Source organism: Aquarana catesbeiana, linkage group LG04 (assembly GCF_042186555.1).
Source record: "Aquarana catesbeiana isolate 2022-GZ linkage group LG04, ASM4218655v1, whole genome shotgun sequence".
Taxonomy (NCBI): domain Eukaryota; kingdom Metazoa; phylum Chordata; class Amphibia; order Anura; family Ranidae; genus Aquarana; species Aquarana catesbeiana.
In genome coordinates, this window is record NC_133327.1 from 242,330,059 (window position 1) to 242,344,555 (window position 14,497).

The window sequence follows — 14,497 nt, forward strand, 5'->3', positions numbered from 1 at the left end:
GGAGGTAGATGGGTGGGTGTAGCGGACGTAAAAGGAATTGCCACCCTTTGTGGTAGATGAGGGCATGTAGGTGGGGCTTGGGGGAAGCACCAGTACACTGGGTGTGGGGGAGTGAGGGCAGATGAAACTTGGGGGGAAGTTCCACTGACCACACTTACCCCATACCCAGGATGGTAGCACTCCCTCTTGGTGGTAGGTAAGTGGTGTAGCAGAGCCTGATAAGAGGCATTGCCACCCTTGGTGGTAGATGAGTGGGTGTAGTGGAGCCTGAAAAGAGGCATTGCCACCCTTGGTGTGGGGGAGGGTGGACAATTGGAGCTGCAACGTCATTGGTAGGTGAGTGGGGGTGGCAAAGCCTAAGAGGCATTGCCACCCTTGGTGGTAGATGAGTGCATGTTTGTGGGGCCTGGGGAAGTACCAGTACGCTGGGTGTGGGGGGAGTGAGGGCAGATGAAACTTGGGGGGAAGTTCCACTGGCCACACTCACCCTATACCCAGGGTGGTAGCACCCCCTCTTGCTGCTAGGTGAGTGAGTGTAGAAGAGCCTGATAAGAGTCACTGCCACCCTTGCTGGTAGATGAGTGGGTGTAGCAGAGCCTAAGAGGCATTGCTACCCTTTGTGGTAGATGAGTGCATGTACGTGGGGCTTGGGGGAAGCACCAGTATGCTGGGTGTGGGGGAGTGAGGGCAGATGAAACTTGGGGGGAAGTTCCACTGACCACACTCACCCCATACCCAGTGTGGTAGCACCCCCTCTTGGTGGTAGGTGAGTGGTGTAGCAGAGCCTGATAAGAGGCATTGCCACCCTTGAGTGAGTGGGTGAAGAGGAGCCTAGGAGAGGCATTGCTAACCTTGGTGTTAGATGAGTGCATGTAGGTAAGGCCTGGTGGAAGCACTAGTATGCTGGGTGTCGGGAGAGTGAGGGCAGATAAAACTTGGAGGGAAGTTCCACTGCCCAGTTTCATCCCATACCATGGGTGGTAGCACCCCCTCTTGGTGGTGAGTGAGGGCAGCAAAGGAAGAGGCATTGCAACCCTTGATGGTAGATGAATGGGTGTAGCGGAGCCTCATAAGAGGAATTGCCACTCTTGGTGGTAGATGAGTGCATGTATTGGGTTCTGGGAAGAAGCAGTTGATCCAGAGGAAGGCGAAAAACCCCAGCATAGCATAATACAATGTGCTACAGCTGGAGAAAAAATTCCTTCCTGATCCCCCGAGAGGCAATCGGATATTCCCTGGTTCAACTTTACCTATAAATGTCAGTACCCAGTCAGGTAGGTGGGGTAAGCACCACCACCCAGGGTGTGAGGGAGGGTGGACAATTGGAGCCGCACCCTCAATGGTAGGTGAGTGGGGGTGGGGGTGGCAGAGCCTGGTAGTAAGAGGCATTGCCACCCTTGGTGGTAGGTGAGTGGGGGTGGCGGAGCCTGGTTAGAAGCATTGCTACCCTTGGTGAGTGGAGATGTGGGTGTCAGTGTGCGGAGAGCAGGGACGAGGGACCATCCCCTCACACAGACAGTGCTGTGCTCCAGAGGGAGGAGCCATTCCCCGTACTGAAGCCGAATCACAACATGTCTGTGTATCCGGGGAACTTGCCGCCTCTGCTCAGGCTCTGAGGAACTACAAGTCCCAGTATGCACTGCATAAGTAATGGGACTTCAGCTCCCAGCCTAGAATAAGATGCTATGGGAGTACATATCCTCGCATGCTTTTTTCTATAGATGTACTACAGGTCCCAGTAATCTCTACATACTCCAGCATGCTTCCTCCCCTCCTCAGAGGGGCAACCCCCCCTTCTGTATGTTTTATAAGTTGGTGGAGATGCTTTAATGGCTCTCTGATGGTGCTGGAGATGAGGCCATTGGCTGCGGCTTCAGACTTTCGCTGATGTAGGAAAAGTGTTCAAATTTCTTCTGCTCCCACTTCGCAATCCGCCTGTCTTTGTCGTTGCAGATCAAACATTGCGCTATTTCCATTCTTCTATGTTCCGGTTCCTTGGAAAGCTGAAAATGGAAAAAGACATTCATCACTGATTCTGATTGGTACAGGAAATGGTAATAAAGCTTGGTGAACCCAACCCCCAATGGCAGCCAATTACCCCAAGAAGGCTCCTTCAACCACATCTCCCTTTAGTGGTCAGAAGAAGCTTTAAACTGCATTATCACACCCAAGGACCAAAATGTCACCTATTCCTGTGGGGTCCTTAGATGTGGGGGCTGCAATCGCTCTCTTTGTTTTTTTCAGGCTAAGTGCAGGTACAGAACAATACCTGTTATTCCTGTCAGAAATCCAGAGCCTTCCCTGCCGACAGAACACAATGATCGCTGCTGGTGGCTATAGCCGCTGGTAGTGATCACATGCAAAATATCAGACAGGCTGTACCCGATCCATGGATCAATGTCAGTACCACCAGCCTGCCCATAGATGGATTGAATCTCGACTGGTCCCCTGCTGAACGGACCGAGATTCAATCCATCTAAGACCGGCTTAAGTTCCTGTGCACTGAGCTGAGATCTCAAAAATCCTTATCAGCTTTCTCATCTATTGTCTGTAAATTACAAAGCAACACCCCTCTATGCACTGGAGATAAGGAGAGGTGCAGGTGTTTTAGTTCTAATCACGAAGGCAGGCTAGGGTGACAACACTTCTTCTCCACATAGGCAGCGAGTGTGTGTTGTCACCCCAGGACAGGAAGTGGGTTAGTGGTGGGATCACCATGTAAATGAAAGCAGGTCTAAGCTGTGTGCCTGACACATACACAATAATTATCACCAAGAATAAACAGAATTCATTCAGACAAGTCCCAAGACCATGTGATTGTCCTCAGACCATGTGATTGTCCCCGGACCATGTGATTGTCCCCAGACCATGTGATTGTCCCAGACCATGTGATTGTGCAGCGACCGTAAAGTCACAGACAAATGTGAGGATTCTGTACATAACATACGTTTTATATGTGTGTGAAGTAAAGAAGAACCTGGGGCTGACCCCCCCCCCCCAATCTACATGGACTCCTCCATTATTCATATACTTACCATATCTGGTGTAAGCGGTGATGGTGATATTCCTTTCTCTACCTCCGTCCAGTTGATCGGGTTGAAGAATGGGTGACATCTGATGTTACTTACGAAGAATTCACGTTTTTCCGGGTTAACACTTAAGAGCTGTAAAGGAGAAAGAAATACGATAAGAAACCACGAGAGAGCAATAGCGATATGTGAACAATACAACTCCCATTTTAATATTGGATTCTGACAGTGACGTATTTCAACTTCTGTGATCTTGCTTTTAATCCCCCTGCTATGTCATGCTTGGATCAGGTCGTAGCATGGGACCTTATTGTGTAATATTGGATTGGGTCGTAGTATGGTACCTTATTGTGTAATATTGGATTGGGTCGTAGCATGGTACCTTATTGTGTAATATTGGATCGGGTCGTAGCATGGTACCTTATTGTGTAATATTGGATCGGGTTGTAGCATGGTACCTTATTGTGTAATATTGGATCGGGTCGTAGCATGGTACCTTATTGTGTAATACTGGATCGGGTCGTAGCATGGGACCTTATTGTGTAATATTGGCTCATACTCATATTGAGTATTTCACTAAACATAAAACAGATTTCTGACAATGAATTGTTATGAAGAATATATAAATAAAATGATCTTTCGCTGCCATTCACTGCACTGCACCTGCGGGTCAGTGTGATAGCAGCTTATAGTTGTTATCCCTTTTATAGGTGCTAATATGCCCATTGTATGTGTTGTTTAATACACCAACCTCCCTTTTCCTCTTCCAGCTTCTGCTGGCATCGCTCTCCAGGCTGCTGGAAGGAGGAGAGCACTTGGTATCACTCTGCCTGGGACCAGGGCAGCTGATAAGGCAGTACAGCCATCCCTCCTGTATTGGGCCCGGGCCCCATCACTTCAAAAAGGGGGGCCCAGGCCCTTTCTGAGCTGGAGGGCCGGCTGTACTGCCTTATCACTGACACTTGTGGATCTAGTGTAGCTGAGGCTGCAGAGAAAGGGATGAATCTCTGTCCTCAGTCCCTTTCTCTATCTCAAATCTGAGACATCAGGGGTCTGTTTAGACCCCTGATATTTCAACCAAAGCTCCCCCACCCCCCAACAGGGCAGTTTAAAAAATTGTAAAAAATAAATAAAAAGTAGAATTAAAAAAAATCATTTTAAAAACATTACGAACTTGTTCAAATGTTTTATATTGGAATGGTCGGGGTAAACAGTGGTGCTTGGAGAGTGGCAAGTGGAGTATTTAGGACAATAGAAATGTCAATATGTGTATCTAGATGGATCATGGATGATGATACACAATGCCTAATATATTAAACACATTAAAGCGGTTGTATTTGTCCCCTTGGTCATTTTTACCTACAGGTAAGCCTATGATAAGGTACTATAATAAGGCTTACCTGGAGGTAAAATGAATATCTCCTAAACCGGTACGGTTTAGGAGATATTCACCTTGCATGCAGCCGCTGACGTCAGCGGCACATGCGGAGTGAAGGTCTGGAGTATCGTGATGGAACTTGTGGGAACGGTGACGCCATCACAGCTCCGGCCACTCACAGCGCCAGAGCCGCGAACCTGAAAGAAACGCCGAGGGAACATCTCAGCGGTGAGAGGCAGCCCAGTGGGAACTTCGTTCTAAGGTAAGTATTTCATAATGAGTTATGCCGGCCATACACGGTTTGAATTTCGAAAGAATTTTCTTTCCAAAATCGTATCTAAGAATTTTCATACGAATTTTGCACCCGTAGTGGGCTGCAGCAACGGCCGATTTTTGTGCGGCAATCAAATTTGAGGAATTGGACATGTTGGAAATTTTTTAGAAAAACGAACGATTTTCTAATCAATGATGGGAGAATTGTGCGAGAAATGTAATAAGAAAAGAAAATTTACGGAGAGAAAAGAAGATTTCCGGCCACGAAAATTATTTTCTGTAGTAACATGAGGCGAAATTCAAGGCTTGGTCGACCGAATTTCTACAATCAATGGTGGCATCATCGGATCACAAAAAAAACGAACTTTCTGATTTTGAAAAGAAAATTCGACCATGTATGCCCTGCTTTAGTATGCGGTGCATCACTTACAGTGAAAGGGAACTCTGGACTCTGATGTAAAGGGTGACTCTTGTTATTAACTTCATATGATTAGAAATGTTATTTATTGGCAAAATATATGTATAGTTTATACTACAAAACAAAATTGCTGTGCGCTGCTAAAGTGTTCGGGTTTGACTTGAAAAGGTGGCGACACTATTGTCAACTGAATAGGTATTTATCGATAAGGGTATCATTTCTGCCAGGGCTGAGAAGCATGGCATCGCAGCCATGGCACTTTAGTGAAAATAGCATTTGATATTTTTGGAGGTGGGGGAGGGGCCTGTCAGATAGGCTGTATGGGGCCCCATGACTTTTAACAGCAGCCCTGCCTGGGACAGGAGGCGACGCTACAGAGGAAACATCAGCTTATGCGGCTCCTGCTCCCTCTGTGGCTACCTGCCTCCTGCACTGCCGGTCCACATGGCGATCATTAGGTTGGCTGACCCCGGGCATGCGCTTCCCTGGTTTTGAGGTCACATCAGAGGGCTCTGAGGGACACGGGTTGAGCACCCCTGCACTAAGCAGTCAGCATGCTGAAAGTACTGCTATGACCCACATGAATGTCCAATCATGTTTCCTAAAATCCTAACAAGGTGTATATAACCTGGAAAGGGTTTTGTGTGTTAGGAGAAGGTAATACTCACCCCAGATAGGAGTTCCTGGATGGGAGTTGTTCTGTCCCGTATAAAAGGAGGGGTGAAGGTAAGGTGTGCTCTCTGAAGTAGTCCTGGTTTCTTAGTGTAATCACCATAAGGATGCGTTCCCGTGAACATCTCGTGTATGATCACTCCCAGGGAGAAATAGTCTGCCACAGTGTAGTATTTTTTACCTAAAAGGACCTGCAGAAACATAAGAGAGAGAAAGAAGGATCAGCGAGTTTGTAGGCAGAGAACAGAGATGACTAAAATGGTCCTAAAATTGACATTAAACTAAGGCGGAGCTTGTGAATATTGGAGGAGGGGCTTAAATTTTACGCATAGTCACAACTTTCTTTTTTTTTACGTTTTGGACAGAGTACAAAAACAATTGAGTACTGTCCATTTATTTATTATGGGTTCTTATATAGCGCCATCAATTTTATGCAGCGCTTTACACATATATATTGTACATTTACATCTAAAATACTTTTTCTTTAGTTTATGCTAACATCCAAATTTTCAGGACAAGCTTTTGGGGTGTGGCCCCTTCTTCAAAGGTCCAAGAGTACTATTTGGGGCAAAGAAGAGGGCGAAGAAGGGGTCACACCCCCCCGAAAGCTTGCCCTGAAAATGTGAAGGTTGGTGGAAATAAAAAAAGTATCACAGACAGTACTCAATTGTTCTTGTTACAAGTGCGCTAATACGGCTATAATCACCTCAAGCAGGATCGAGTACAGAAGGGTTAATACTCCTGCCAGGTTATTTTTTCTGTCTGTGTACTATTGGGGAAAGTTCACTTCCTGTTCCAGAGATGCAAGAGGAAGTCAAAGGAAATCTCCCATTCTACTCTTAGAGTCTTGAACCCACCATTGGAAGACTTTCCCTCTATTCCTGTTCTGGGGACATCTCTAACATTTTGCATTTCCCTTCATTTTCTCGCTATCAATGGTCAGTAGTAAAAATAAAATAAAGAGAGGGTCCAGCTCTTGCATAGAGGTACACTTAAATTATGCCTATTACAGGGGGCAGATAAAGGTGTACTGACCTCAATAGCTCAATGTTCACAAGCTCTCACCATGGTAAAGAGAAGAAGGAGTACAGCAGGTGTGCGGGACAGATCCATTCATCAACACCCGGCCTCAATGTCCTCCACAAAGAAGCTCCAACACCGCTGCAACTCAGAACTTCCCACCTTTTGTTGGATATAGAGCCAGCCTGGAGACCCACTGAAAGCAATCGGGGCCCCAGTGGAGGAATTCTGCATTCAATGAATGAGCTGCCCTCTTTAGCTCTTCTCTATAACCCATAATAAGCATTACAACTAAGTCTAATATCTGGAAATCACCAATCTTACCTCTGGGGCCATGTATGTTATTGTACCCACAGGTCCTCTGATCTTTTTGTATCTGGAGACTCCTATCTCAGACAAGCCAAAATCAGCTATTCGAACGTGACCGGCGGCGTCCAGTAGAATGTTTTCCAGTTTGAGATCTCTGTGAAGAAAAAGAGTGAACAGTTACATTAAGCTGAATATGACATGAGCAGGGAGACTTCTGCAGCAGATGGAATGAGACTTTATGGGAGGCAACACAACTGGGAACTCTGGTGGAAAGTCTTCCTGATTCATCATAAAATACCAGAAGCCAAGGGGTGATTGTTAGTCAGCTAATCCAATACTTACCTATGGATGATCTGAGCAGCATGTAGGTACTGCAGTCCACAAATAATCTCCGCAGTGAGACCTCTGAAGGAGAAAGAAAAATATGAATTAGCGTTCAAAATCATCACAGACCAAGAAAATATAAAGCTAAGTGACTTCCCCCTATAGTACATAGGGGTGTGGATGGACTCAGTTGGAGGGGCCTGGCTGTGCCACTGCCTATTCTCATTGGCCAGCCACCCCCGACTCCGTAATGGTCCTGTCATTGGACTTACCTTACGATGTTCTCGTCAAGTGGTTTGTAAGTCCGGAACAGTTTATAAAGATCCCCTCCACTCAGGTATTCCATGGCAAAGAACAGATGATTCTGTGTGAAAATAAGAGATAAAGGTTACATTAGAGACAAATAAGATTTCACATTGTGGAGAAATATAGGAAGACACACACTAACAGACAGTGCAATGTGGGATGTTCCTTTAAGAGTTTGGGAAAATCAAACAAAGAAAATACATAGAGCTATAGCTGGACTATCCTGATCACAATACTAGTTTTGTCTGGATGTTAGGGTGATCCAGTGACTTCAATACTTTGGTCACCAGCATGGAAGTCCCATGTAGATCAGGAGGCCTGACTTCTCCTGTCCTCCTAGCTGGCAACATTTTGAGGCCAGAGGCAGCCAGGCTACTAGCATTTTCCAAAGTAGGTCAGTAATGGCAGCTTCTCAGTAAATGGTTTCTATAAAGAAATCCTCTTCTATGTAAAGTTTACCTAACCAGCCTCCAGCCGTGTAGGATGCACTCTAGAGTTCTTCTCTTACCTATACTGCTTCCCCCACTACAGCCGGAGGCCTCAGAAAACCTGGTGTGGGACACAAGGTGAAACTCCCTTCCTCCTCCTCCAATTCAGCACTCAATGCCTATAGGACTAATTGCCAGACCTGAAGACCATCATTGGGGGAAGGGGGGAAGCTTACCCTTGTATACCTTTCAACTCCCAACAAGGTTGTGATTTGAATGCCTATTTTAGGGGTCTGATCAGTAGTAATGCTCAGTACAGAAAAGAGATGAAAAAGTGGAAGATGGAAAGACTTACCTTTGTCTGGAATGATCCAAATAGATGGGTGATATATGGATTACTCTTGTAGTTTATCAGTATGTGACGCTCTTTGGTGGCCATGCTGGGATCTTCATCAAGTACTTGTCGCTTTTTAATAATCTTCACGGCCAGCTTCTGTGGAATGGCAGCATGGGAGGCCAACACCACCTTCCCAAAGGTCCCCTCTCCAAGTATTCCATGGAAAGTGAATCTTTCCAACGAAAGTACGCATAACTGTTCCACCATAACACTTCTGGATGGGACTAGTGGAGATGCCTCATGGCCTATGTATGAAGGAGTTACCGGTGTATGCTGATTCTTGAAGGAGAGACCTACTTTAATTGACTGATCCTTGGTGCGTGGACACAACTGTGCTTGCCTGTTTTTGGTGATTGGGGTCACCTGTATTTCCTGGTCCATAATGGATTTAGGCACATTCACCTGCACTCTCCTGTTCATCGTGGATCTTGTAATCTGCGTTCCCTGCTCCTTGGTGGACAATGACATATATCTTCCCTGCTCCTTGGTGGACAATGACATATGTGTCCCCTGCTCCTTGGTGGACAGTGACATATGTGTCTCCTGCTCCTTGGTGGACAGTGACATTTGTGTCTCCTGCTCCTTGGTGGACAATGACATATGTGTCCCCTGCTCCTTGGTGGACAATGACATATGTGTCTCCTGCTCCTTGGTGAATGGGGTCACCTGTATTTCTTGGTCCATAGTGGATAGAGTCCCATTCATCAGTATTCTCCTGTTCATTGTGGGTCTTGTAATCTGCGTTCCCTGCTCCATGGTGGACGTTGACATATATCTTTCCTCCTTCTTGACGGTGTCTATTATCACTTCTACTTCCTGGCCTTTGGTTGATGGAATCGTGATCACTTGTACTTGCTGGCTCCTAGAAGATGGGATCACTACCACTCGTGCATCCTTGTCCTGGGTGGATGGAATCACTATCACTCGTGGTTTCTTGTTATGGGTGGATGGAGTCACTTGTCTTTGCTCATCCTTGGTGAATGGCATGACACGTGTCTCTTCCGTGGTCTTAGCGTATGATGATTTCCCAGCCTCTGTGGTGATTGGAACCACTTGGGTTTCTTCACTGATGGATTCAACCAGTAGAATCAATCCCATTTCATTGGGGGTTGGGTCATTGTATCCATCTGGGGAGAGAAAAAAAAAACAATTATTTCTATTTCTGCTATTTACACTTCATTGATTGATGTCACACAGAATCTATGGACATTGAATGGGTTTCCTTTAACATATGTAAGTGAATGTCATCTGAGTTTTGGAAATGATCTTGTGTGACGCGTTTCTCTTTATGGGAATTCTATATAAACATGGAGGATATGGGGGTTCTCAGCCCTGGGAGTCCATTCTCAGGGTATGGCTTTCTGTGCTAATAAAAGTTTAAGTTGGAATCTCTAACAGCTATTCACCTCGAATACCCAGACTTCAACCTTCTGTCCACCAAAAGGTAGAAATCCTAATGGGATCTCTCACTGGGCTGAGATCTTGGTGATAAAGACCGCCGATCTGCTACATTACAAATGCAGGCTGTGCTTCCTGCTTGGTAGTGCTTGTGATTTAATCCAACAGGGCTGCTGTTAGGAATCATGGGGCCCCAGTCCATATGTACCGCTGTCTGTTCTACAAAGTCCGGTCTAATGATCGCCTTCCATCGAACAGTCCTGATGGAGAACCAGCATTGATCAGTACATGAAGCCAATGGCTGCAGCGCTGATCTTTGTATTCCTGGGGGAGTCCACACTGTTGGTCTATAATAAGCAGAGGACATCCCTACAGTTCTATCGCTTGTGTGGGTGTGGGGATCCGTCCGTTTTTTATCATCTAACTGTGTTTAATGAAATAAAACTGGGCATGTATACCCAGCTTATCTCTTCCTCCCTCTCAATGTAATTTCATCGTTCTGCTTATCCAAACTAATAAAGATTTCAACATTTTGTATTTGGTTTTATCTCAGCAGTTACATAGTTACATAGTAGGCGAGGCTGAAAAAAGACACAAGTCCATCCAGTCCAACCTATGTGAGTGATTATATGTCAGTATTACATTGTATATCCCTGTATGTTGCGGTCGTTCGGGTGATTATCTAATAGTTTTTTGAAACTAACGATGCTCCCCGCTGAGACCACTGCCTGTGGAAGGGAATTCCACATCCTTGTCGCTCTTAGAGCCGGTTCACACGGGGGTGACTTGTCAGGCGACCTAGCCGCCTGACAAGTCGCCTCCCGTTCTGTACAATGGAACCGTTCTAATCGGAGCAACGCAAGTCGCTCCGACTTAGAAGAAAGGTTCCTGTACTACTTTGGGGGCGACTTGCATAGACTTCTATACAGAAGTCGTCTTGCAAGTCGCCGCGGCAGTCGTGTGCAGGTCGCCTCGGTGAGGCGACCTGCAAGTCGTGCCGCTTCTAATGTGAACCGGCGCTTACAGTAAAGAACCCTCTACGTAGTTTAAGGTTAAAACTCTTTTCTTCTCATTTTAACCACCTCCCTCCTGGCCACTGTACATATACGGCCGGGTGGGCGCTTCCTCTGTCTGAGTGGATGTTCAGGAATGTCCCTCAGAAGGAGGGGGAACGCGCGTGCTCGTGCCCGCACAACGGAGCAATCCTGATTCGCTCGTGTCTCCCAGACATGGGGCATCTCCGATTGGCAGGAGGGCTCTGTGATTTGCCCTCCTGATCGCATGATGGCTGTGTCCAATCACAGCCGTCATGTGATGTAAATAGAGAGCTGGTTGCTAGGCGGTCGGCTCTCCTCTCCTCACACGGAAGTTGTCAGTGAGAAGAGAGCGGATTGCTGAAGCCAGCCGGTGATCAGTGAATATGAGCTGTTTTTACAGCTTTTTACACACTGATCACCGGCCCAGTATCCCCACACAATGTAAAATCACAATGTCCCCAAAATAGTGTCCACAAAACACTGTCCCCACACACATGTCCCCTCACATATCCCTACATAGTAAAAACACCTGTTCCCTTCATACGTGACAGTAAAATCATATGTCCCAATGGTCATCTGCACACATCTGTATATAATCATCTGCACACATCTGTATATGATCATCTGCGCACATCTGTATATGATCATCTGCGCACATCTGCGCACATCTGTACATGATCATCTGCGTACATATGTCTGTGATCACACAATCCAATATCCAATTATTATACACTTAACGGGATTTTTTTTACCAAAGACATGTAGCAGAATACATTTTGTCTTAAATTTATGACAAAATTCGATTTTATTGGATTTCTTTTGAAACAGAGAGTAGAAAATATTGTTTTTTTTTTTTTTTTTTTAACATCCGCTCTTTTTTTCTCGCTTATATCGCAAAAATATAAAAACCAGATTTGTGAATAAATACCACCAAAAGAAAGCTCTATTTGTGTGAGCAAAATGATAAAAATGTCATTTTGGGTACGGTGTTGCATGGCCGCGCAATTCTTATTGAAAATGCAAGAGCGCTGAAAGCTGAAAATTGGCCTGGGGAAGGAGAGGGGCGAAAGTGCCCGGTATTGAAGGGGTTAATGAGTGGCCACATGTCTTGTTAAACTTCCTTCCGCAAAAAAGTTTTCTCCATATTGTGGGGTCACCAGTACGGTATTTATAAATTGAAATCGTATCCCCTCTCAAGCGTCTCTTCTACTTGTTGTACAACAAGGGAGATACCTGAACTTTGCTGATGCTCTGGAGGCTGAAATGTGTATAGTGAACTCATTACAATGATATACTTCAAAAATATAGAGTGGGGGATCAGTGTTCATTTCGTTGACTAAAATATTTGGGGGGGGGTGTTCTGCAGGAGCAGGGGGGTGAGTCCTGTGGGCAGCTCTATGTCCTTGTCACTATAGGATAAAATGGAAGGAATCTTCTTATAGAGCCCAGAACATGACTGTCCACAATGAGTGACAATGATGGGGGTGGCAGTGATTGGGGGTGGAGCTCTGCCAGCCTGCCATGTGAAATCCTTTTGTTTTACAGTTGGGCTGCCTGTCAGGTCTGTGCGTCTCCTCCACACCTCATACCTGTCACCTCACACTTGATTGGCTGCCCAACGGTCACCTAAAGAGTCAACCAACTGTCACATGCAGCCAACTGTCACATGTTGGCTGCTAATGACAAGTCAGTTTAGTTTATTTTTAGGCCGCCGACAGGAAGGGATATTTCCCTCCATTATCTGTACTGTAATCACAGCAAGACTTTTTTTGGTGGGATTTTTTAAGGCAATAAAACATTAGAATTTTAAAAAAATCATTTGTTGAAATTTTGTAGCATTAAAATTGTAGAAAAACTGATACGAAATTTCAATAAATGATTTTTTATAAAATTCAAATGTGGGGGGAGGGGGCATTCAGTATATTATATTCCTCTATTATAAAACTCACCAAAATCCTCCTTTGCTGCTCTCTCCGGTGCTGATCTCTCTTGGTTGCTGTTCAGAGGTTCAGCTCTATTTTCCGTATAAAGCTGCCTATCTGCCCAACGGACACCCCTATGTGGGGCAGTAACCCGGGGCTGTACATCCGGCTGGGGGACCTCAGCCGAAGACCCCCCACGTTCCTGTGATGATCCCTCTTGGTTGGTGTACAGAGGGGGAACCTTCTTTTTCTTAAAAAGCTTCCTATATGCCCCAAGGACACCCCTACGTGGGGCAGTAACCCGGGGCTGTACAGCTGACTGGGGGACCTCAGCCGAGGATCCCCCACGTTCCTGTAATGATCCCTCTTGGTTGGTGTACAGAGGGGGAACCTTCTTTTTCTTAAAAAGCTGCCTATATGCCCCAAGGACACCCCTACGTGGGGCAGTAACCCGGGGCTGTACAGCTGACTGGGGGACCTCAGCCGAGGATCCCCCACGTTCCTGTAATGATCCCTCTTGGTTGGTGTACAGAGGGGGAACTTTATTCTTTTTCTTAAAAAGCCGCCTAATTGCCCCAAGGACACCCCTATGTGGGGCAGTAACTGGGGGCTGTGCGGCTGGCCGGGAGTCTTCCATTGGAAGTCCGGCTCTCGCCTGTGCTGGCTGATCTTTCATTATTTGCACAGAATTATCTCTGATTGGTTTAACCAACTTCAGCATTTTCAATACAATCCGCAAGATTGAAGAGAAACACAAAGCGCTTCCTTCTCTCTCAGAGTACAAACACTCTCTGAGCTCCTGGCTGGTAAACACCTCCTCTTAACATTTTCTCTCACTATGACATCATCACAGTGATGTTACCATGGCAACGGCATGTACACCAGCCTGGGCTCACCAACTGACAGAAATTCAAATCTGCCAGCAGGAGGAAAACAGCCGTTTTTTTTTTTTTTTTTAAATGAGAATTTCTTTCTGTGGCTTACAATAAGGATTATTAACCATTTTATGATCAGGGACTTTGTTTACATGTAGAAATCAGCATTTTGGTAGAAAAAATACACTTTAATGAATTTTAATGGAAAAAAACACAAAATAATACCCAGTTATTCGGTAAAGTATAAAAGATAAACCCCCAAACATTATATATATATATATATATATATATATATATATATATATATATATATATATATATATATATATATATATTTAGCAGAACCCCTAGATAGTAAAATGGTGGTCATGTGGTATTTGCGTAACGTTTTTTCAAACACATTTTAAAAAATATTAAAAAAATTCTTTCTGTGGCTGAAAATAAGGATTTGATGACCAGGCATTTTCCTGACACTTTTGTACACATGTAGAAATCTGCATTTTTTTTTTCTTTTTGCTAAAATGTTACTTGAAAATCTCAAAAACTATATATATATCTACTATGGAGGAGTGCGGGGTGTAGCAAGACGGCGGCGACGGAACGTCACTTCCGTTACACATTCTGACGGGTTGCGTAATCTGATGAAACAGAGGCTGCAGGACACAGCCAGCGTCAGAGGTACTCCCGCCCCCCACCTCGCACACTGAGCCC